General features: G+C 35.9%; 1 protein-coding gene across 5 annotated transcripts in view; it reads left to right on the top strand.

Moving 5' to 3' along the window:
* RPS6KA3 (ribosomal protein S6 kinase A3) overlaps positions 1 to 25,115 on the top strand; it is a 125,171-nt gene that overhangs the window by 3,236 nt on the left and 96,820 nt on the right. The window contains exons 2-3 of one of the 5 annotated variants that reach the window (XM_010379704.2): positions 22,085 to 22,178; positions 23,164 to 23,200. The exons of 2 other annotated variants lie outside the window; for them this stretch is intronic. The gene's annotated coding sequence lies outside the window, so the exon portion shown is untranslated. Of the gene's footprint in view, positions 1 to 22,084; positions 22,179 to 23,099; positions 23,201 to 25,115 lie in introns of those variants that run through there. 2 more of the 5 variants (XM_010379701.2, XM_030933532.1) reach the window with 2 other exon arrangements.

Below are 25,115 nucleotides of genomic sequence, written 5' to 3'. Positions count from 1 at the left end.
TGAACTCTTAAAAGCAGACTTTTTTACCCCCCCCCCCCCCCCCCCCATCCTCAGCATTCAACACAATGCCTGGCACTTACACATTGTGGACTTAATAAATATCTGCTGAATGAATCATGAAAGTCAGGAATAGGATGATTATGAATCTTATCTCTGTTTTTTATCATTTTAATCTCATTAAAATATGGACAATTTAAAAAGACCTCAGTGCCTCAGTAAAAACACAGGCAGTTTCTTCAGTTCCTTTACACTGGCCTTCCTGCTTTAAGACCTCACACGAATCTCATGGTGTTCAAAACAAAAAAACCCTTGTGGTTAAACTCAAACGTGGGTCAGAACATGACAGGCTAGAACTAGGCCAAATGTTTAAAGAAGCAAATTTAGGATAATAAAGGAAGTACTATGTAAGCAAAGTAAGGGTTGGTACAAGATAAAAAACAAACTAGCTTCCTAACTGGTCTAGGTGAACTCTTTAGTGAGTTACTTAAAGATGCTAATATGCTTTTGAATATTTGACTGTTTAGAGAATGGATAGGTAGGAATTATGGCTCTTCTGTTCTACAAATCCCTTGCCACTGCTGTCGGAGACAGCATTTACTAGATCATAAGCCTGACCTAGAGTGATACTTTTTTCTCCGCTGCAATAGAGTAGGTATAAATGATAGTAGATCTGAATATGAAGTTTTCAAAATAATAAAACTATGGAAGTTATTTTTGTTTTACAGAAATGTGTTATATAAAATAGCCACAATATAATGTGTTGTATACAATGTGTATTACACAATGTGTTGTATGAAAATAGCTACCTCGACTTCCTTTAAATAACAGGTACCCATGATGCACTGAAAAATATCAAAAAATATCAACTATATAAGTATTTTATTATAGAAAATGAGGCCTTTGTGTGGGAGATCGTGTTTAGTGAATGTGCAGCCATTTTTAACCTCAAAGATTATATAGTATTCTATAGTATAATACATAGATTTTATAGTATTTCTACTATATCAATATTATGTAGATTTCTTATTTTATCTATAGGGAAAATGTTCTATTAAAGTATAATCATTGATTTTGAAAAAAATGTTTTATTGTTTCTTTTCCTTTTCCTGTTTTATTTTTACCACCTTTTAGGTTTTTTTCTTTCCCCTAAGTGAAGATCTGAGGAGAGGACAGGTATTGTTACATGTCAACTGTCAAGTAACTGTGACACATTACTGAACACTTCATTGTTTTCAGTGATTATGATAGAGGATGTCAGTTTTGTAAAATGTAGAAAACTTTGCCTCATTTTGGCAGCTTGATCCTGTAGTAATGGGGTAGATTCAAAATGTGAAACTTGCTGAATGCATTTAAATTTTATTAATAAAACTTTTATCTAATTACAGGAACAAATATAGGCAGACTTTGTCTTCTCTTTAGTGTACATTTCTGGAAACCACAATAAGTATATCTTATTTTTAATAAGAAGGGTGGCATAATTGGACTGTGTACTCCTGACCAAGGACTTGACATTTGCTAAATTATGGAATGACCAAAAATATAGATCACTTATCTAGAAGTCTGAGTTGCAGAACGATTGTCCTAAAGTTTTTTAAAATTTTTATTACTAAGAAACTCATACCATTGTGATAATTAACAAGATTTGCTCTACAGTTCAATGCTCAGGGACATGTGATCTGCCAGACTGTGAATGATGGGTAAGGTCACAGTTGCCTGGTTGATCCAGTGCAGAATGGGTGCTTTAGACCCAACGGTTCAGATTGTAATGAATGACACACTGACATGTTGGTGGTCTCACTGGTAATGCCTGCGTGTGATAGTGCTCAGTTGTTTAGGTGCTTTGGTGGATAACACATTTTAAAGCATTGGAATGCAGCTGTGCAAGTACATATATATATACACATCCCGTTCCCCAATTCACATAAATAGAAAAAAACAAGTATCTAAATTGTAATACCTAGCATTCAATATCTTCCTTCCACTCCGCTCCCATCAGTGTGTTCTTTTGGAATTAATACAGTGACCTATATCATTAACTTGGAGATATCAGATCTCACATATTCTGGTTTATCAGTTTAACACCAAAAAGCATTAAAGCAAAGAAAAACTACCCTATTTAATCATTCAGTAAAAACTACCATGTTTAATCATTAAGTTTTGTCATGATTTAGCAAAACAAACACAAATGTGTGTGTGTGTGTTTTATAAAACACGTTCAGGATAAAATGTATCCATATAGCACATAATGATTATTTTAATACATTTGGCCTACTTATTTTTTGACAGTTTACCAAGTTGTACAATTTAAAAGCCAATATTTATTAATCCCTAATGTACAGAAACATAGGAGAAAGTTGTCTCTTTGGTTAAACAAACTGTTGAAAGAAACTTTGGCACACCAAAATTTTTACTTTTTAATTGATAGATAATATTTGTACATTTTTATGAGGTCATGTGATATTTTGTTCCATGCATAGAATGTGTAATGATCACATGAGGGTGTTTGGGGTATCCATTAATCATTTCTGTGTTGGGAACATTTCAAATCCTCTCTTCTAACTATTCTGAAATATATAATACATTGTTATTAACTATAGTCACCCTACTCTACTCTGCTATCCATTGTTAGAACTTATTCCTTCTATCCAGTTGTATGTTTGTACTGTGCCTATTAACCAACCTTTCTTCACCCCTACCCCCTCTGTAACCCCCACACTCGTCCTATCCTCTAGTAACTCTCATTCTGAGTAATAACTCCCTACCCATGAGCCCCACGTGTGAGTAAGAACATTCAATATTTGTCTTTTTGTCATGTGGCCTGTTTTAAGCAAATACATTAGTTACTAGTAATTAAGTATTTTGGTTTTTGCTTATTCTTAAAACTTAGAAGGGACTTTGTGGGGTTATTTGGATTAATAGCAAAGTGTTAAAGAACATAAGCTCTGGAGCCATAAAGACCTGTGTTTGAGTCCTGGCTCTGTCACTTAATAACTTTGTAACCTTATGCAAGTTATATTTAACATCTCTATACTTCAACATGCTAATTTGTAAAATAGGGATGAAAATAATGTCTACCTCATAGAGTTTTGGTGAGAATTAAATGAAATGATAATATATGTAAAGTACTTGGTTCAGTACATGGTTTAAGTTTTTAATAAACAACAGTTACAGTGAATCATCCCTCTTAAAGAACTGTCTGAGTTCTTTGTTTTTGCTCTGGGGTAATTTTTTAGAATCCAGCAAAACAATTAAAAGTGATTTATTTGATTGATCAGTTTAAATAGTCATGGTAATATCTGAATGTAATTGAAAGGGCAAGGGGAATAGAAATCTCTTGAATCTTGTCCTTTTTGCATTGATCCCTTCCTCAATATTGTCTTTAAAGGGAAAAAAACAGCATTGTGAAGAATATATGTGGAAGAAGGAAGAAAGGAAAGTTTGTTCACATTTTTAACATTGCTCAAATTGGAAGATGTCTCACAATCCATGGCATGTCATAGTTTAATTAGCAGCATGTTTTTCCTTAATATATAAAATAATAGTATATCTTACACTTGATTGTATCTTTTAATCAGTGAAATATAGTGTATCCTGTATGTTTATCTCTTGAAGGTAATGTGTCCCTGAAGAAATGGTTAAAGTCAGTTTATAGCATCAATAGGTAGAATTTTAACTTTCCTTCTAAAGCATACCAACACACAATGTGCACACCTTTTTATGTTTTAGGATGAATCCGTTCTGTTAATTTTTAGGGAAAGAAATTAATACGTCACACCTCCTTCCCCATTGCTATAAATACATTTGTTATAGTTATTTGGAAATGCCATAAGGGAACTGGGTTTTCCTGTCTATAAATGTAGTCCTTTAGATTTTGCCTGTAATGTGGTATTGGTTCTTACAAAACTCTAAATAGTATATATAGTATTTTTCAAGCTGAAAAGTCTCTGGAGATATGATGTTAAAAGGTGTATCCATGCCTCAAGAATCACCCCCCTCCAAAAAACAAGGTAGTGTGGCATAATCAAGTAAGTTGGGGAAATGTGGCATTAAATAAGATTTAACCTGTCTTTACTGTATAATTTAGAACTTTTAAGATGTTGTATACAGTGAATCTGCAAAACGGATATGGCCCACAGCATTTGAGACTTGATGTCAGAACCCCTTTTTTGTGAACCATCTATTGAAGTCTCAGTGGACACAAAGTGCTTTGCAGAACACAGTTTTGGAAAGTCTGATAACTACAGTAACGTGATCCAGTATTGCCTGGAAATGAGCTGTTATGTTTAATTGACTGTATTGAAGTGTTTTCATTAACTGTCAAGAGTTTTGTTTCATTTTGAATTGAAATCTTTCTAAATTGTATAAAAATGTTCCATCTTAATAGTGAATATAAATGTAATAATAATTTAGATAAAAGTTAAAAATAATTTACACTTTTGATTCGGTGTTCTAAAAATTAATGGTCATATTCTACCTTAATATCAAGCTAATTGCCCCTACTAAATGGTTTGTACATTGACTGTTTCTGTAACTTATGTCTAATATTTGTAGTTTAAAAATTTTCTTATATGCCACTTTATGCCACTGTTAATCTGCTTTTCTCTTCCATTTTCCTGTTAAAATTAATTGCTTCTCATTTTCACTTACTAGAGAATAGACATCTAGGATTAGTAATATACAAAAGTTACTGTTTCCAAATAATGTAAAATAGCAGCCTCACCCTTTTTCTGATCTCTGCTCATCATGTACAAATACCTCTGGGGTCAGGGGTGTTTGCTGGGCATATTTCCAAATAATGAATAGCGATTTTATGTTTTACATACCATAACAGAACGGCTCAATTGCTGGCATTACCTGCCCTGCATATTTAAGTTCCCCTCTTGAAGATGTCAGCTGGAAAGTAGAACATAAATGAACTAAAAAACAGGCAGCTTTAAATTGAAAACTAGCTTACTGCCTTGCCTGGAGTCAACTCTCCACATTGTGAGTCCTTTTCTGTTGTTCTCATAAAATAGTGTTAGTTTCCTAAATATTTGTTACTCTACACTTAGGTATAAATCTAAAAGCACTTTTAGATTTCTTGTCATAATAGAATTACAACCATAGCATAAGTTAAATCAAATTTTCTCATCTTAACTAATATATCTATGGTCTCTTACATACCTTAAAAACTAGTTTTGTCCACCATATAGATTGATTTTTATAATCTTACATATGGTGATCTCATCTTCAAATCTGACCTGGTCATTTAGATTTCTGTGAGCTTGGCTCTATTCTTTGGGCCACAAAGCTAGTTATAGGAAACTTGGTTCAGTCATTTGATATGTGTTAGAAGCAGATGTCAAATGATAGCCTGAAGCAAAAGATCATTTTGACATTAATAGGTTGAAATGCATCTCAAGTGCAGTGGTTTGGGATAAATTTTCACTTCAGAAATCTTGCAAAATCTATAGCAAAAACCTCAGCTATCTAGAATGTTACTTCATTTCTTCACGTTTAGGAACAGAGGCATCTATCTGAAAATAATACAAAATAATAAAGATTTACTTAAAATCACAAAAAATTTCTAGATCAGCACTGTTTACTACAGTAACTGCTACCCATATGTGGCTATTGAACACTTGAAATGTGTTTAGTGTGGAAGTGAATTTTTTAATTTTAACTAATAGTCACCAGTGGCTATTGGCTACCATGATGAACAGTACAATTCCCAATTACAGTATTAGTACAAATTGAATGCATTTTTTACACCACTGTTTTTTTCATTTCTACCTTGTATGATTTATATCTTGAATTTAATAGGCTAAAGCTTTTCTAAAAACAAATATTTAACATGCTTTTTCAAATTATTTTTAATCAGGTTTGTTTTGCCCTTTTCTATCCTGAAGATTCTGATAAACCCTCTAGGGTGGTACATACCCCACAAATCAGCATTCTTTTCTTCCTACAACTTTAATAGTTTTACTGTGACATCTCATTCAAGTGATAACACTAAAGCATTGGGGGAAATTTAAATATCAAAAAATGTTGTAATTATAAGTTTCCTCTTGTGCACAGAGCTTACAGACAGAGATATAAACAGTAAGACTAATGTCTCTGGGTAGAAAAATACACAATTATCTTCTATATTATTGGATGAATAAATTACTGTATGGTAATTTGTTTAAATATTGTGTTGCATCCACTGTACTGTGCTAGTTAAAACTGAAAAAGTGGATTGGTGCATCTTGAAATATGAAAGCATTTAAATTTTTTTAGCATAGAATTTTAGAGCAGAGAACAATTTAGCTCTACCCTATTTATATAAGAAAATTGAGACCTGTTCAGGCAGACCTGCTCCAGGTGATATGTTAACAAAGTCAGAGTTGGGGTGTGCAACACATTGATTTCACTAAAATTCATTTTGTCATCCACAACATATCAATACAACTTTTTAATTTTATCAAAACTATCTTAAATACAAATTCTGAAAGAGCCACAATGGACAAAAGTTCAAATATTACTTTTTCTCTACCCTCTGCTAATTTTCACTCATTCGCTATGTCAAGAGTACTCAAATCCAAAATAATACACAGTCTTGCCTTAGCCTTAATTTATAAGTCTGGAAAATACAGTCCTTAGTTTACAAAAACAACTTCAGAATGTTCCTACCTACAAACTAAGGGTGAGGGGTACGTTGAGATCACTGCTCTTTCCCAAGTGAAGATGGAAGGAAGCTCACGTCTATTGAATGCTCCCCTTGACAAGTCACTTTGTGTATATCAACTTGAATGAAGTATACATAATTATCCTCAACTTACAGATGAGGAAACTGAAGCCTAGAAGGGTTAAATAACGTGCTCATGGTTGCACAGCTAGTAACTGAAGGAGCCAGAATTCAAACCCGAGTCTCACAGATTGCAAATTCTATTGACTTTTCACTACACAGCCCTGTTTGAGTTGAGAGCATCCAGGTGAGTGACTCAGTCTAAACGAAATCTGCTACCGGGGAAAAAGGATCCAGGTAGTTTACATGAGTAGCTATTATGGAGATGTAGAGAATAACCTAGAGAGATAGGTGACTTCTCACATATATAAATATATGTATGCATGTAGCATGAAGCCCTCTTCTCACCAAGGAGGCCTGTAGAGATGATGTGATCCTGGCATGAATTAGGAATGCTATTCACAATAGAGACAGTGCTTAAGTAGTCAATAGGTAAAGTTAGAAAAGTTAGTAAAACCATGTGAGGTTGATGTTAGTTTCCAAATACAGTGAGTTAAACAGGTTTTTGTGAGTTGGCCTGAAAAACAGCATTTATGACATTGTATGGGAAGATTATTTGAGATTTCTAACGAGCTGTCTTACAAATAAAACAAAATGTCTAACGTTTGATACAAAAATTACAGTACTTGGAAAAAGGGGGGGAGGGATGCCGCCTAGTACCTAACAGCTCTCTTTACAGAAGCCCCTAGGTGTATGCCTGAGTAAATGTGCTCTGTTCTTTGATTGCAGCTTATTAAATCATTACCTCTCTCTCTTTGCATCCTCTTTTCAGAAAAATCTACTTGATGTTCCCTCAGAGTGCTAGAAAACAGAATTTGGCTCAACCCAGAAAGGTTAACAATTATCTTACTATCGTATAAGAAAAGGAAATTTAAAAGGAAAGTTATGCAATCTTTTTTTTGTTTTGTTTTGTTTTTTTCTTAGACTGTCAGGTCAAATAGCCCTAATTAATTCTTTTCTCACTCCATCACCCAGAGCTTTTGCTCTAATGCTGATACGGAAGTTCCTTGTATATGTATGTATTCTGTCACCCAGGCTGTAGTGCAGTGGCGCAATCTCGGCTCACTGCAACCTCTGCCTCCTGGGTTCAAGTTATTCTCCTGCCTCAGCCTCCCAAGTAGCTGGGACTACAGGTGCCCACCACCATTCCTGGCTAATTCTTATACTTTTGGTAGAAATGGGGTTTCTCCATGTTGGCCAGGCTGGTCTCGAACTCCTGACCTCAGGTGATCCATCCGCCTTTGCCTCCCAAAGTGATGGGATTAAAGGCGCGAGCCACCGCATCCAGCCTAATTCCTTTTTTTTTTTTTTTTTATTGAGACGAAATTTTGCTCTTATTTCCTAGGCTGGAGTGTGCGGTGTTGTAATCTCGGCCTACTGCAGCCTCTGCCTCCCGGGTTTAAGTGATTCTCCTGCCACAGCCTCCCAAGTAGCTGGGATTACAGGTGCCCACCACCACGCCCGGCTAATTTTGTTTTAGTAGAGACAGGGTTTTGCCATGTTGGCCAGGCTGGTCTCGAACTTCTGGCCTCAGGTGGTCCGCCCGCCTTGGCGTCCCAAAATGCCGGGATTACAGGCATGAGCCGCTGTACCCAGCCTAATTCCTTTTTTAATTGAGAAATTTACATACTATAAAATTCACCCTTGTATATAATTCAGTGGCTTTTACTATATTCCCACGGTTGTGCAGCCATCACCACTATCTATTTCCTAGAACAGTTTCATCACCCCAAAAAGAAATTTCATACACATTAGCGGTCACTCCCCATTTCCTCCATTCTCCCAGTCCTATTTTCTGTCTCTAGATTCACCTATTCTGGACATTTCATATTAATGGAATCCTACAGTATGTGACCTTTGTGTCTGTTTTCAAGGTTCTTACATGTTTCAAGATTCATACATGTTATAACATGTAGCAAGACTTCATTCTTTTATGTGGCTGAATAATCTATTGTATGGATATACCACAGTTTGTTTATCCATTTATCAGTTGATGGACATTGGAAATTGTTTCTACTTTTTGTCTATTATGAGTAATGCTGCTGTGAATATTCGTATTAAGTTTTTATGTGAACATATGTTTCCATTTTTCTTGGATATATACCTAGGAGTAGAATTGCTGAGTCATATGGTAAGTCTATGTTTAGCTTTTTGAGGTACTGCCAGCCTTTTCCAACTGGCCTGTACCATTTTACATTCCCATCAGCAGTGTATGAGAGTTCCAGCTTTTCCACATCCTTACCATCACTTACTGTCTTTTCTACTATAACCATCCTAGTGGGTGTGAAGTGGTATCTCATTGTGGTTTTGATTTGCATTTCTCTAATGACTAATGATGTTAAGGATCTTTTCATGTGCTTCTTGTCCATTTGTATACGTAATTCATGTGCTTATTTTGTTACTGTTTTAGGGACTTAAGTTGGCTTTTGCTCTAATGCTGATATGGAAGTTTCTTGTATATGTATTTCTTAGAAAACTTAGTTTCAATACATGGTTTTAATAAAGATATTTTCTTTCTTTTTAGATTTGATAAATACAAGGTTTTTCCTAAAATAGTGGTTTTCCAACTGGGTTAATAGAGCTCTAGGTTCTATGAAAGTGCCTTAGGATACCTCTCACCAAGGCACCCCTTCTCTCAGCCAGAGTGGAATTCCTAGAGGAACACAACAAAGAGTTAAATATTGATAATAGAACTTAAAAAAGAAAGTTACAGAAAGAAAAGATTGGGGCAGTGATATTTTTCCTTAGAGTCTCCTCGGCCTAAACTAGTCTATAGTTTCTTATTTAAAGCAAAAGTGCAGGTGTTAATTGAAGATTAATTACTAATCTTAATAATAGAAAAACAATAGGCCTAGAATCTCTGAAATTAAATATAAATCAACAGATAAATGAATTCAGGAATCCATCTCAAGTGAAGTAACACATATAGGTATGTTATTTGAAGAAGCAAAAATGCAAATAAAACAAAACCTTATTTGCCTGTTTTCCTTCAAGTTCTTGCTGGCTGTTGGTATAATTCAAGAGTAATAATTATCAAAATGGATGTTCATGTTAAGTAATCCTTAGAGAAATGTCATAGGCAAATTAAAAATAAGTTTTGCCTTGGATTAGTAAAAAGAAGAGCTCATAAATGAGTTTTAAAGCTATCTCCTGCCCACCACCCCGCCTCCCCCACAAGCTTTTCTGAGTATGTATAGTATACTACTAGTTGAAAATGAATTAAATGCAATTATTTTCTTTTGGAACGTTAAAGTCTAAAAGTACTGGAGTGGGCAGGAAGTTTAATAGCATGAAACAAGGTAAATTAGTAAAGAATAATATAAGCAGATGTAATTGGATCTTTAGGAGGAAATTATGACCTATAATGTTACAGCAGTTTTCTGTAGTACATTTTCAGCCCTAATGTGGAAAATTAGAAAATAAATGTTATTTTCAACATAAAAATTAATCACTTGGAGGACACTTCTGGTTCTGCCAAGATAGAGGACCCCTATTCCTCCTTGATCCTCCCTTACAGCTAAAACTCCTTAGATATAACATAACAAACAAGCACAGGAACATTCTAAAGGTGGAAAAAGAAGGCAAACAGCCTGCAGACCTTGGGACTCAAGAAAATTCAGGGAATTCACTATTTGTGTTCTTCCTGTCGCCTCCCATATATCCTAGACAGGGTGCTATGAAAGCCTCCAAACTAGAACTGCCAACAGTCACAGACAAAAAGAGCTCTGAGAAAAAGACTGTTTCCTTTAGACAAACAACTAGGGGAAAGGTAGCCAAATAAAACTGAACCTTTTTGACAATACTCACCCTACCCTGGCCAAATACCATCAGAAAAACCCCACCTCACCCCAAAGAAGCAAATAACAGTGCTCTCACTCCCCAACCCAGTGGTGTGGGCTGGGGATATCAGAGACCTAAGTGCCCATTTCTTTGCCCAGCAAAAGCAGACAGCACTTTGGTTCCCCCTGCTGGGTGGTTTTGGCAGACCAGGCAGGAAGCGTTTTCCCTCATTCCTCTTCCAGCAGAAGGAAGCTGTGCTCTTGCCAGGGTGGTGTCTAGCAGCAGTGGGGTCTAGCAGCAAATTGAGCCTCCACCCCAACCCAGAAGCAGTGACACTTAACAAGGTGACGTGAGCCAGGGCTAATCCATACTCTACCCTCACCTGATATCAACAGGCAGAACAAGAAGGTTGGAGGTAGGATTCTCAACACATCTTACCTCCACTAATGTCAGTGGGGCCCAGTGGAGAACTGAGCCTTCACTCCCATCTGGCAAGTGATGGGTGGCAGGGCTAGTTGGCATTCTGCTTCCTCCTCTACCCTCCCTCCCCTGTTGTTAGCTGGGTCCTTTGGGGAGCTGAGCTTTTGGCTTTATAGTGCAGCAACAAAGAGGTATGAGTCAGCCCTCTGCTTTCCTCCTCCCTGTCATCATCAGGGCCCAGCAGGGAGGTGAACTTACACCCCTAGTCAGAGGCAATGAGGTGATACAGGTTGGTGCCCTACTTTCATTGGGACTAATAGTGGAGCTGAACTTCCATCCCACCCATCTGCAACAAAACAGTGTGAGTCACTGCTCCACTTTTGCCTGGGTGATGTTGATAGGGCCCAGAGGGAAGCTGAACATACACACTCACCCTCCTCACACTCCACCTCAACAGGAGGACTGCCTGCTTCAGAAAAAAAAAAAAAAGATTAAATAGGAAAGAGTCCTATAATCTCCAAATATCCATTAGACAGTAAAAAATCACCTACACCAAAAACCAGGAAAATTGCAACATGAATGAGAAAAGGCAGTCAACAGACGTCAGCACTGTGATAATTCAGATGTAATTATCAGACCAGAATTTTAAAGCAGCCATCACAAAAATGCCTCAGTGAGCAATCACAAACACACTTGAAACAAATGAGAAATTCGTCTCAGGAAAGAAATGGAAGCTATAAGGAAGAACCAAATAGAAATTTTAGAACTGAAAAATACAGTAACTGTAATAAACTTACTACATGGGCTAGATAGGAGAATGGAGATGACAGGAAAGAATAACATTGGAGATAAAGCAGTAGAAATGAAAAATAGAGAAAAACTGGAAAATGAACAGAGCCTCAAAGGCCTGGTGAACATTAACAAAAGATTTGACATTTATGTCATCAGAGTCCCAGAAAGGGAAAAAAAGTGGACCTGAAGAAATAATGGCTGAAATTTCCCCAAATTTTGCAAAAGACATAATCTTACAGATTCAGGAAGCTGACTGAATCCCAAATAAGATAAACCCAAAGTAATCCACTCCTAGACAAAATCAGAATCAAACTTTTGGAAATGAGTAGTTACTGTCTAATAGATACAGAGTTTCAATTTTGCAAGATAGTTCTGAAGATTAGTTACATAATGTGAATACTACTACTAAACCATACACTTAAAATAGTTGAGATAGTGGATTTTATGTTATATTTTATGACCATTGAAAATTTATGACAATTGAAAAATTAAATATCAAACTTTTGAAAAAGAATCTTTAAAGCAGCTAAAGAGAAATGAACTGTTACCTATAGGGAACAACTCATGTGACAGCAGATTTTCCATCAGAATCTGTGGACGTCTGCCAGGCACAGTGGCTTACGCCTATAATCTCAGCACTTTGGGAGGCTTACGTCTGTAATCTCAGCACTTTGAGGGGGTTACGCCTATAATCCCAGCACTTTGGGAGGCCAAGGCAGGAGGATTGCTTGAGCCCAGGAGTTCAAGATCAGCTTGGGCAACATGGCAAGACCCCATTTCTACAAATAATAACAATATTAAAAATAAATAGCCAGGCATGGTGGCATGGGCCTGTAATTCCAGCTACTGGGTAGGCTGAAGCTGGAGGATCACTTGAGCCCAGACAGTCAAGGCCACAGTGAACCATCTTCGCTCCACTGCACTCCAGCCTGGGTGACACAGTGAAACCTCATCTCAAAACATCTGTGGATGCCAGAAGGATATGGCACACCATTTTTCAATTGCTGAAAGAAAATACTGTCAACCCAGATTTCTGTACCAAGTGAAAATATCCTTCAGGAATGAAGATAAAATCAGAGTGGTCTCGGATGCAGGAAACCTAAGAGAATTTGTGAGTAGCAGACCCTGAAAGAGAATGATAAAAGAAGGAAACTTGGACTGTCAGGAATAAAGAAATAACATAGATTCTACATAGTCTCCTCCAGAAAATAGAGAACACTTTACCACTCATTTTATGAGGCCAGTATTATCCTGATAGCAAAACCGAAAGATAGTATAGAAAACTACAGGTCAATATCCCTGAAGAACATAGAATCCTCAACAAAAACTAGCAAAACAAATCCAACAACGTGTAAGAATTGTATGCCATGACCAACTGGGTTTTATTCCACATCAGACGCAGTATCCAAAAATCAAGGTAGCCTACCGTATTAAAAGGTTAAAGAAGACAAGTCACATGATACTAATAGAGAAAACATATTTTTTCTTGATCATGAAATGGCTTATAGGAAAGAGAAAAAACATTTAGCTAAGTTAAACATTCATTCATAATAAAAACACAGCCACCTAATAGAGGGGGACTTGCTCAACTTGATAATGAACCCACAGCTAACATAAAACTTAATGATGTAGTCCCAGCACCTTGGGAGGCTGAGGTGGGTGGATCACTTGAGGCCAGGAGTTCAAGTCCAGCCTGGGCAGTATAGCAAGGCTCTATCTCTAGAAAAATAATTTTTACAAAAATTAGCAAGGAATAGTGGTATGCACTTACAGTCCTAGGTACTTGGGGGACTGAGGCAGGAGGAACACTTGAGCCCGGAAGTTCAAGTCTGCAGTTAGCTGTGATCACACCACTGCACTCCAGCCTGGGCGACAGAGCAAGACCCTTTCTCTAAAAATAAAATGGGAGGAATCATTCCAAATGATTTTAAGACTTACTATATAGCTCCAGTACTCAAAATACTGTAGTATTGGCAAGGGGATATACACATAGATCAGTGGAATAAAATGGAGAACAAGAAATAGACCCACCTAAGTATAAGTACAGCCAACTGATTTTTGTCAAAGTTACAAAAGCGGTTTGATAGAGGAAGGATAAATAGCCTTTTCAACAATGGTGCATGGAGCTGTTGCACATCTGTAGGTAAAACAATCAGTCTCAACCCAAATCTCATACTGTGTAAAAGTTGATTTAAAATGGATTGTAGATTTGAATGTAAAACTAGAAAACTTATAGAATTTAGACATAGGAGAAGATCTTCAGGACTGTGGGCTAAATGAAGCATTTAAACCTGAGACCAAAAGCAAATTCTATAAAAGAAGAAAACAATAAATTGAACTTCTGAAAATTCAAGACCTTTTATCTATGAAAAAGACTCTGTGGAGGGTATGAACCTGTAACTGAGACCAGACTTGTATCTACAATATTCAGAGAACTCTCAAAACTCAGCAATAACAAAGACAAGCAATCTAGGCAAAAAAAAATTAGACAAAATAAGTGAACAGACACTTCACCAAAGATGAGTAGCAGATAAGCATGTGAAAAGAGGTTCAGCATGGTGAGGTATCAGGGAAGTGAAAAAATATGAGATATCACTACACACCTATTAGAACGGCCACAATAAAAAATAGTGACAATAATAAATGGCGAGGATGCAAACACACTAGATCACTCATATATTGCTGGTGAGGGTATAAAATGATACAGCCCCCCAGGAAAATAGTTTGACCATTTATTAATAAACATATGCTTGCTATATGATCCAGCAGTTGTACTCCTGGACATTCACCACAGAGAAGTGAAAACTTACGTCCACATAAGTCTGTGCACAGATGTTCATAGAAGCTTTATTTGTACTATCCAAAAATTAGAAACCAAATGTCCTTGAATGGGTAAGTGGTCAAATAACCTAGCACATCCACATCATGGAATAATACTACTCAGTAACTAAAAAGGAATGAATTGTCGATACACACAATAGCTTGGATGAATCTCAAGGGATTTATGCTGAGTGAAAAAAAGTTACATGCTGTATGATTTATATGACATTCTTAAAATGACAGAATTATTGCAATGGAGAATAGATTACTGATTGCCAGGAATTAGGAAAAGGGGAAGGAAGTGTGGTCATAAAGGGGCCACGTAAGGGATCCTGGTGGCAATAAACTGGTATCTTTACTGTTGTGGTGGATATAGAGACCCACACATGTGATCAAATGGCCTAGAAAACACAGCTACATACCCGTAAAGCCAGTGAAATCTGAGTAGGATCTGTGCATTGTACCAGTTGCAATGTCCTGGCTTTGACAGGAAGTGATATAAGATGTTACCACTGGGGTAAAGTAGGTTAAAAGTGTATGGGACCTCTCTGTATTACTTTTGCAACTTTCTGTGACTTTATGATCATTTGATCATTTCTAAATAAAATGTAAGAAAAAAAGTTTATACAAAAAATTAGCCGGGCGTGGTGGAGGGTGCCTGTAGTCCCAGCTACTTGGGAGGAGGCTGAGGCAGGAGAATGGCGTGAACCCGGGAGGCGGAGCTTGCAGTTAGCCGAGATCATGCCACTGCACTCCAGCCTGGGTGACAGAGCCAGACTCTGTCTCAAAAAAAAAAAAATTAAAAAAAAATTAAAATGGTTTAAAGTGTCTATTCTCAATTAAAAAACCTATTCCTAGTAGTTTTACTACTAGGAATAAAAGGTATGTCCTTAATACTTAAAAAATCTCAGACCAATAACCAGCTTGATAGGGACATACTACAGGCATTCTCGTTAAAACTATGCCTGCTATTTTCACTTCTATTTTACCTTCTAGAAGAGCTTGCTAATGCAATTAAATAAGAAAATCAAAGAGTATTCAAAAAGATAAAAGATTATTCATCTATGATATAATTATCCATTTAGACAATCTAAGGAAATCTCCTAAAAAGATTTATTAAAACAAATGATAGTCTAGTAAGGTGATATTACACAAAATGTATTCAGAAATCAACAAACAGCTTGCCTGTTTATGGGCCATAAACAGAAATTATGATGAAAAAAAGATTCATAATAGCAACAAAAATATTAAATGCCTAGAAATAAACATAACAAGCAAAGGACAAGACCTAAATGAAGAAAATTACTGAATTCCATTAAAGAATGATTTGAAAAAATGAGAAAAAAAGCTATAGTTCTTTAATGTAATTTAAATTACTTTCAATAGGACTTGAAGTTTTTTTTTTTCTTGTTTTTTGCTTTTCTAAGATTTGAGGGTAACTTTTCCTTTGTTTTGAATAAATATCCTGATTTTTCGTTTTTAAAAATTTCCTTAGGTTTCTCTAAGTTATAGCTTATGTGAGCAGTTGAAACTTAACAATTTTTAGTAACGTGGGGTTTTTTTTGTTTTTTTTTTTTGTTTGTTTGTTTGTTTGTTTTTTTGAGATAGAGGCGCGATCTCAGCTCACTGCAACCTCTGCCTCCCGTGCTCAAGTGATTTTCCTGCCTCAGCCTTCGAGTACGTGGGACTATAGGCATGTGCCACCACGCCCAGCTAATTTTTGTATTTTTTGGTAGAGACAGAGTTTCACCATGTTGGCCAGGCTGGTCTTGAACTCCTGGCCTCAAGCAATCCACCTGTCCAAAGTGCTGGGATTTCAGGCCTGAGCCACTGCGCCCAGCCTAGTAAAGCATTCCTATTAATACTGTTTATTTATGCTTAATAAATATGCATATAGAATTAATCATGGAGCTCTAATTAGAAACTACATTTGTGGTTATCTTTTCAGAAATTAGTTTTGGTGGCTTTGTTACTAGGTTATGTTTATACCTAGGGTGAGATATATATATATGTGTGTGTGTGTGTGTGTGTACACATACACATACATATTTTAATTAGAGTGGATCATTTGGATTGTTTCTTACTAAGTCAATTCACCTAAAAACATGCCTAAAACGCTTTGTATTGAGATATAGTTGATATTACACAAGCAAGAATTCTGTTAAACAGGTTCTGGTTTATTGTGTATTTGAGCAAGTACCATTGTTTTACTTGTAAGTTATTAATGCTATCTTTTTGTACATAAAGATGTTTGTAAGAATATATATGTTTAGGTGTTAATTAATAGTTACGTTATCAATAATGTTTATTAGTTCAGTAGGCATTTAGCATCACTTGTCTTACAGATGGGGAAACAGAGGTTTGAATGATTTTTGCCACAGTCACAGCAAATAAAAACTTGGGCTTTGAAGCCCAGCATAATGGTGTATCTGTTTTCGGTAGGAGGGCTTCATTAAACCTCTGGAAACCAGAGTAAATCATTTAACTTGTTTGTAGGACTCCTGAATTAGCCAACCCAAGTAATACATTAAAGGGTTATCCAGAACTCAGATTTTTAGCCCTAGAAATGGAAGTGGACCCATTAGGGCAAGGGGCTCTTCAAAATCCCCTCAAATAATAGTAATTGTTGTTTCCCCTGACAAGATGAGCAGGAGGAAAGAGAAGCTGACATCTCCTAAACACCTAGTGTGGCTGGGCATACTGAACTGTACCACAACCTCCAGCATAATTAGGATACGAATTTTATGGATTAGAAAACTGAGATTCATGTTAAGTCACTTACCCAAAGTCACAACTATAATAAAGAACAAAGCCAGGCTTTGAAACTTTATGTATCAGGCTCCAGAGCTCATGATGTTTACACTGGGATTTCCCAGTCTTTTTCTTCTTCTTCTTCCTCTTCCTCTTCCTCCTCCCCCTCCTCCCCCTCCCCCTCCTCCCCCCTCCCCCTCCTCTCCCTCCTCCCCCTCCCCTCCTCCCCCTCCTCTCCCTCCCCCTCCTCTCCCTCCTCTCCCTCCCCCTCCTCTCCCTCCCCCATGTCCCCCTCCCCCTCCCCCTCCTCCTCCTCTCCTTCTAGATGGAGTCATGCCATTGCCCAGGCTGGAGTGTCATGGCGCGATCTCAGCTCACTGCAGCCTCCGCCTCCCAGGTTCAAGTGATTCTCCTGCCTCAGCCTCCCAGGTAGCTGGGATTACAGGCGCGCACCAGCATGCCCAGCTAACTTTTGTGTTTTTAGTAGAGATGGGGGTTTCACCATGTTAGCCAGGCTGGTCTCAATCTCCTGACTTCATGATCCACCTGCCTTGGCCTCACAAAGTGCTGGGATTACAGGTGTGAGCCACCGCTCCTGGCCTCCCAGTCTTGTCTAATCACAGGCATCCTCTAAGGTGCCTGTTTAAAAAATAATATACTTAACCATGAGGCTTCTGGGAATTCTGATTCAGTGTCAGGCTGAGATAGGTCCAGGTAATGTATCTTTAACAGGAACTATAGGTAATTTTGATCATCAGGCAGATTGGAAAATATTACCAATGCCATTGTGTACTAAGAGGGTTTGAAGGTATTGGAGAAGCAGGAATAGGCTTAGGAGTAGATCCCAATTTTTTAAATTGATACTTTACTGATTTTCTCTAGTAAAATAATAGATCAGATTGTGGAAGTTATAAAATTGCTTTACGTTCCCTTAATCTGCACAAAAACCAATATTGTATTTTTTTCTTTTAGTTGACAACATTCATATAGTCAGTTCTTTGGCATTATCTGTGTTTACATTGGGGAACAAAAGCACCACTGACAGGTATAGATAAAACTATTCTGAATGCAGAAGTGGAAGAAAAAGTTATACTTAGAAGTAACGTTAAAAACAGCTTTAAACATAGAATCAGTAACTTCCTTGGGTACGAAAACCCCCCAAAATTTTAAATAACTTTAATCTAAAACTTTAATCCTTAAAGTTTTATAGAAGATCATAAAACTTTCAAGTTGGGAGAGCTCCTGGATAGTCACATATTTATGGATGAAGCAACCACAACTTAGAGAGGCTTGGGGGCTTGCCCACAGTTAGTGGCAGACTTTCAAATCCATGCTGGCCAAGATTCCATAGAACTCTTATGGATTACAGATAAGTACCAGAAAAAAGCAGCTTTTCCAAGGATATACCAGGTTTTAGAAATAAATGTAGTGGCAAGTCATGTTTTCCTTATATTCCCTATTTTGTTTACCTAATTTTTATGTTTTCTTTCATTTTTCCTTGTCCTAATAAAAATGGATATATTTAAAGGAATCCCTTTTAGGAGATTATGTAATTTGAAATATTTTATCTGATCAATGATATGTTAGAAAAATGAACCATAACCTTCCTAGAATAGTGTGTTTAACAAATAAATACTTTCAGAACATGTTGTGCTAAAGAACTCTAGTTTTCTCCACTTTTATTACAAAACTATTTTATGAATGAAGAAAAATGAGCATAGCTAGATGCTTGTACGTGAATTCTAAGCAATATAGCAGCATTTCTATGTAAGTAGTAGGAGCTTTGTATTTGAACTTGAATTTAATTACCTGCAGATTTAATAACTATGATCTTGGACAAGTTATTAAAATCTCAACCTAACTTTTTTTCTTCCCTGTTATACATAATAACTTACCTCATGGATGGTTTTTAATTATTAATTGGGATTCAATGAGAGAATATGTGTAACACAGGTAGCACTGTAGTTTGAACAAAATAGGCAATGAATAAATAATAGCTGTTACTTATTTCCTTGACCCAGTCGTTATTTAGAAGAATATTAATTTCTGAGTGAGTGCTTTATTTCCTTATTCAGTATTTTATTATAATCAGAAATGTGATCTGTGTAATTCCTGCCTTTAAGAATTTTAAACTGGCCAGGTGCAGTGGCTCATGCCTGTAATCCTAGCACTTTCGGAGGCTGAGGTGGGAGGATTGCGTGAGGTCAGGAGTTTGAAGCTGCAGTGAGCTAAGGCTGCACCACTGTACGCCATCCTAGGTGACATGGTCAGTTTTTATAACTTTTTGTAGAAACTTAAAAGTTGAAAACAACCCATATTCTTTTTACATTATAAAATTCATTATCTACCTGTTCTAATATAAATTATTTCAAATGCTTTGTCCTTATTTATTATGCTAGTTGATATTAGTGCACTAAAATTTTCCCATCCATTTTCTTTCCATTTATGTTATATTCTCCAAAGCATCTGCTTTTGTGTTTTGTGGTTGGTTTAGTCATGGTTAAATGTTCAATACTATTATGCATTTACTGTTTTTAATGACTTTTTTGCTTAAAAAGTGATACATGCTAATGGTAGAAAATACACAGAAGGAAATAAACCTCTGCACTCTTACTATGGAATATTATTAAAAGATTTTTATGTGATTAAGAGTAGGGGTTTTAGGGCCAGGCGCGGTGGCTCACGCTTGTAATCCCAACACTTTGGGAGGCCGAGACGGGTGGATCACTTGAGGTCAGGAGTTTGAGACCAACCAGACCAATATGGTGAAACCCAGTCTCTACTAAAAAAAATACAAAAATTAGCTGGATGTGGTGGCACACACCAGTAGTCCCAGTTACTCAAGAGACTGAGGCAGGAGAATCCCTTGAATCCGGGAGGTGGAGGTTGCAGTGAGCCGAGATTGTGCCACTGCACTCCAACCTGGGTGACAGATCCAGATTCCATCTCAAAACAAAAAACAAAGAAGTAGGGGTTTTAGAATTAGATTTGGGTTTGAATTTAGGCTCTACTTATCAGCCTTAGGCAGTATATTAGACTTTCTCATATATTCAGCAAATATTTATTGAACACCTACTGTGTGTGCCAGGCATTTTGCTAGGGGACTGGGGATCCAGTGCTTAGAAAGATTGACATACCTATCTTGGCTTAATTTCCTCATTTGTAAACTGGTGATAATACCTCACAAAGTTGTTAAGAAGCATCAAAGATAATAGTCCTTAGCATTTGCCTGGTATGTGGTAAGAGCTCAGTAAATGATAGCAATCATTATTACTGTGTGTATTCAATATTGATTATATCTTTAATCCAAATGACTTTTTTACTCAGCTTAAGGTTTTTGCCTTACATTTTATTTTTGGTATTAATGTTTTAAACACTTGTTTTGTTTTTCTTTATACTTATCTGTTTGGTTTGGGTTTCTCTTTAAAGTAGTAAATAGTTGTTGGTTTACTTTTTAAACAATATAACGTGATTATTAAAGTTATGATTATCAAACATTTCAAACACATACCAGACTGGAGAGAGTAGTGTAATGAACCAACATATTCCCATAACCCAGCCTCAAGGATTATCAAACTCATGGCCAATCTTGTTCCATTTCTGCTTCCTCTTCTCATTCCCCCAACCACCCCCCGATAAACATTTGCATTTATACTTCTTAAAAGATAGACTTTTAAAATTTATAAGCACCCTACTATCGTCACTCATAAAACATCAGTAATTCTTTAATAATATCTAATATCCAGCAAGCCACTTCCTTGTATAATTAGATACTTTAAACTTTACATTTCTTACATTATTACTTTTGGAATGGTTTCTGTCATATTATTTTACTTTTTTTATTCTTGTGACGTTGTTTTCTTCCATATAAATTGTTTTGTTTGAGGAGCTTATGAAATATAGAAGAATTACGGAGCTAAAAAGATCTGGGTTTGAATCCTGCTTCTGCCATTCAGTAATTAACTTTGCTGAGCCTTAGTTTCCTTGACTATAAAATAGGAATAATTATACCTGACTCATGTTGTTAGGGTTGAATGTGATGCCTGCATAAAGTATTATTAATAGTCTCTGCCAATTATTATCTTTAGTGACTTGAACTGTAATATATATTCTTGGTTACTATATGGTTTTTCAGAACATTCCAAAATTTATATTTACTGGATAATTACTAAAAATAATGGTTTTAAAATATCCTTCTAGGAAAGAGAATTTAGAATCTTGGCTTCTCCCACTACCTCTTTTATTTTGAGTTCACATTAATTTAGCCTGAGGTTACAAATCCTACTTTTAACTTTCTGAAGTGTTTTTTCTTTTATATTGTTTATATACTTATATCTATTATTCTTCATTATTGAACCCTTTTCTTTTAGTGGAATTAACTATTTTACTCAGTTATTTCTAAATGTTAGGTTGGTGTCAGTATACTTCATCAGTTCTTTCCTACCTCAATATTCTTTATCTCTTATTCTCTTTTGACAGTCTAGGATGTACCTTTGAACAATTTATTTTTTAAAAAACTACCAGGATGGTGAAAATTTGACTTTGCAGATCTAAGAATAATTTCCTGTGACCTTTGAACACGAAAAACTAGGATGAGGTATAAAATTCTTAGATCATAACTTTTCCTTTTCAATTCTCTGTAAGTGATTACTTCATTGTCTTCTGGCATTTTATTGTTGCAGAGGAGAAATCTGAGGTCAGTCTGATTTCAGTTCTTTTGAAATAACCTATTTTTTTCTGCTTGTATGCTTGTAGGATTATATCTTTATCCTTGAAATTTAAAAACATTTGCCAGGACATGTCTTGGTGTTGATGATCTCTGTTGAACCTTCTCAGTCTCCAGTCTCAGGTATTTTTTTTTTTTCAGAACTGGAAAGTTTCCTTACACTTTTGATTGATTAAACTGCCTGTTTTTTTCTTTTTTCTTTAGGAACATCTGTTATTCATAGATTATTTCTATGTCTGTCTTCCATAGTTTTTAAATCTTTCTTTCTTTCTTTTTTTTTTTTTCATTTACTCAAGTTTGTCCTCTGTGGCATGGATTCCGTTTTCTGCAGTGTCAGTTCTAATACTTGCTATTCACAATGTAGATTTAATTTTGGCTACTATGTTTTCATTTCTTTATTCTTATCTCAGCATACTCTTATTTCATAAGCAGAATCCCCCTTAGACGGTAACACTTCAAAAAACATGAGGTGGATCCCGGCCTGAAACTTGGCCACAACCACAGGACCAGGGAAAAAAAAAGTTTCTGAAAGGGTCCTCTTAAACATAAAAATGTAAATATAACCAGAGGTCATTCTTACCCTCATCTAGAAAATAGAACAGTGTTGGGTACCAACAGACCTTAAGTAGCTAGAGGAATAGTAAAGCAGGCATAAGGACACCTTAACTAGAAATAAACTGATTTTTCTAATTACATGTATTGTTTTTCTCTTTATAAAATTAATACATAATAAGTGCATGTAACTTTGAAAATACAGTACAAAGAAGAAAATCCTATGACCCAGGTAACGACTGATGAGATTTTATATTTGTTTTGCCAGTTACGTGCACACATGTTGGGAGGAAGGGATGCAAAATTGGGTCATACTATATAGTTTTGTATCCTTTTTCATTTAATATATTGCAAGCATATTTTTTGCATCATTAAATTTTCTTTGAGGCCCTGATTTTAACCATTGCATAGTATTCCTACATATGAATAGATGTATTATGATTTATTTAACCAGTCCCTTGTTGGTCATTTAGATTGTTTTCTATTTTTCAGTATAATGAGTATGATGAATATCACTGTACATAAGTCTTTATGCACATCTCTGATATTTCCTTAGGATAAATGAGGAGCTGATTCTTAATCCTGTCACATTGGTAAGGATTATATACATTCCTTATTAAGAATATAAAGTGCTTGTTTCTTATTGTTTCAATGTGATTGCATAGAAGATTCTTTGGATTCTGAACAATTTGATGGTATCTTAACCACACTTTGAGAGAGGTGTCTAATGCCTCATGCTCAGCACCTTCATGATGGAATTCCTATTGCATAAGCTTTTGGACAGGAAAACCACTGCTGATATCAGGGAGTTTGGAAGGTAGATATACTTGTGGAAACCTGAGGGTGGTGGAAAAAAAAAAAAAAAAGTAATGGTCCTTGCTCATTCCTACAACCTGGGTCTCCATATTAATATACTAGGACTCTGGATCTTTTCTTTTCCTCTTCCCTTCCTGTTATTTCAGACTGTTACTCTCTCTGAAGATTCTTCTCTTAATGTCCGTACGTCCATTTCATTTCGAGGTAGGAGAATGTCAGTAGATGGTATACCCTGCTGAGTTCAAGGTAGCATTTTATCAGTCACAGATCATCTTTTGGTCCTAGCATACTTATACATGATGATCTCCTGCTGAAATGGAAGTATTTTTTTAACTAATTATATATTTTCAGAGGTATCAGACAGCAGCCTGGAAAAGTACATTGTTGTATCATGCCATTACAACAAAGCAGTCTGCTTAATAAAGTTGCTTAAAATGAAAGTTTTTAAATTAATAAAATATTTTTAACATCAGAATTTTCCTTAAAATATTTAAGAATACTCTAGAGTTCCTGAAACCTTGATTCAGAAATACTGATTTGAATTGTTCTTCCTCTTTAAGCCTGGAAGATGATCTTAGGTGATAATTTTTTACAACATTGAAAACAATTCCTGCTGAAAGTCAAGGGAACAGTCTCCTTTATCTGATTTGTTCTGATGAGACCCATATTGTAGGTTATTCTAATGTGTGACTTTATACACATTTCAGGCTAACAAAGTAAAGCATGATTAGCATTTCCTAACCTTTTCCAGTATTTCACATCACATTTGCATATATACAATCTGCCAGGCTCTGAAATTTTTTGGCTGGAAGGCATTATGGTGGGATGAGAGAGGATAAATACATTTGCCTCACTTTTAAACTATTTTTTGTCCATACTCATTCTCTAGCTACATTGTATAAAAATATAGCACATACAAAATGATCTCTTCTACCCTGCTTAGTGGAAAATTGACTATAGTGAATTATGGAACAGGTGTTTCAACACTCTCCTATACTTCTTCATTGCATTACATCTTTAGAAGTTATATGTAGAAATGTAATGTTACACTGTCAATTGAGGCAAAAGAGAGGAAAAGAAATAACATTTACTGAACATACACTCTCTCTTGGTGGATCTTTTTAATTACAACATCCCTGTGAGGTAGATATTATGTGCATCTTGTGAGTGAAGAAACTGAGGCTCAAAATGTTAAATAACTTACCCAAGTTCAGGTAACTACACCAGTAACTGACAGAGTTGGGGTTTAAACGTGGTACTGGCCAGCTTTAGAACACATTTTTTCCCACTTGTTTTTTAAAATTAGAGAAATATATTTTCTTGTTTAACAAGTACTATTCCTTAAACTTAGGAAACAATAGAAAGTAAAATACTGAGTAAGACTGATATACGTGTAACCTAATCTCTAATAAAACCAACGGTCATTTTCCAAATGGGAAACTTGACTGCAGAAGTAACTCTATGCTCATTTCTGATAGATAACATTTGAATCCTTGTTTTGATGAAGTGATAGAAAAGTTTCATTTGAATAAAGGTGCTTTTTTTTGGTAGAAAAAGCTTTGTAAAGCTTCACTGGTATGTAGGATAACATTGGCTCGCTGCTTTAAAAATTAAATTGTTCAACACTTTAAATTTTTGCTAAACTCAGGAGGTAGATATTTTTACAAAATGTAGAGCATGAAATACCCTTCA

The sequence above is a fragment of the Rhinopithecus roxellana genome, chromosome 7, assembly GCF_007565055.1.
Source record: "Rhinopithecus roxellana isolate Shanxi Qingling chromosome 7, ASM756505v1, whole genome shotgun sequence".
Taxonomy (NCBI): Eukaryota; Metazoa; Chordata; class Mammalia; order Primates; family Cercopithecidae; genus Rhinopithecus; species Rhinopithecus roxellana.
This window is presented reverse-complemented; position numbering and strand designations above follow the sequence as displayed.